This window comes from Mus caroli, unplaced genomic scaffold, assembly GCF_900094665.2.
Source record: "Mus caroli unplaced genomic scaffold, CAROLI_EIJ_v1.1 scaffold_15872_1, whole genome shotgun sequence".
NCBI lineage: Eukaryota > Metazoa > Chordata > Mammalia > Rodentia > Muridae > Mus > Mus caroli.
The window spans coordinates 23,830-25,250 of record NW_018388577.1 but is presented as its reverse complement, the minus strand read 5'-3'; positions in this window follow the sequence as shown (position 1 = coordinate 25,250).

Here is a 1,421-nt window from a genome sequence, read left to right as displayed (position 1 = left end):
GGCATTAAGTACATTCACAGTATTGTGGGATTAATATTCCCATCTATCACCAGAATTCTTTTACCATTTTAAATTGAAATTCTATACAAAATTAATACTAACTCTTCACTTCTCCCTCTCATAGCCTTTGGCAACCACCATGCTACTTTCCATTGCTACCAATTTGATGTCTCTAGGCTCTTTGTACAAATAAAATTATATTTGTCTTTTGGCAACTGGGTTATTTCATTTTGTATAAAATCCATCTATGTTTTGGTATGTGCCACAGCTTTTAGTGTGAATTATGTTCCATTTGTATATAGTGTGTATTAATGTATGGTTGCATGCATCTCTTGACCAAATATTGACCTTGGGTATTGTTCCTCAGGTAATATCCACCTTGTTTTTGAAGCCGGGTCTCTCAACTGAGATCAGTAATTTAGGCTAGGCTGTTTTGACAATGAATCCCAGGGCTCCACCTGTCTCCAACCCCTCCAGAGCTAGGATTACTGGCAGAACATCATATGTCTGACAGGTGTTTTGGAGTTTGTCATATGTATTTGTGTGATTGTGTTTCTAAAAACCACTTGAATCTATATTAAAGTTTTCAAAATGTTTTAATAAGTATTTATTATAAATAATAATGGGATTTATTATAGTGTTTTCATGCATGTATGTGATGTATTTTGACAATATTTCTTAACCTCTTAATTTCTTTTGGGGTTGCATTAAATCTATAGATTGATTTTGGAAGTATGGCTATCCCATGAGCCTGCAAGGGCTTTCCTTCTTCTAGTTTCTTCTTTAATTTCTTTCTTCAGTATCTAAAGTTTTCATCATAGAGGTCTTTCACTCTCTTGGTCAGTTTAATACAAGAGATTTTTTTGCTTGGATTTTTAAAGTGTTATGAATGGGATTATTTCCCTGAATTTCTTTCTCAGTATATTTTTCATTGGTTTATTAAAACGCTATATATGCCATTTTTGTGTTTTGCCATTTTGTTGAAAAGAATTTATCCATTCTTTAGGTTTTCTGGTGGAGTCTTTAGTCTTTGAATTATCTGCAAATAGAGATAGTTTGACTTCTTCCTTCCCATATTATATTTCTTTTATTTGCTTTATATTGTTCTAGCTAAGATTTTTCAGTAACATCTTGAATAAGAGTCAGGAAAGTGGGAACCCTTGTTTTCTGCATTTAATATATCAGCTATAGGCTTGCCAAATATATTATTATGGTGAGATGTGTTTCTGATATTCTGAGTTTCTTTGGGATGTTTGACATGATTGATGTTGGTTTTGTCAAAAGCCTTCCATGTCTATCAAGACGCCGTATAATTTCTTTTCTTTTTTCTTTTCTTTCTTTCTTTCTTTCTTTCTTTCTTTCTTTCTTTCTTTCTTTCTTTCTTTCTTTCTTTCTTTCTTTCTTTCTTTCTTTTCTTTTCT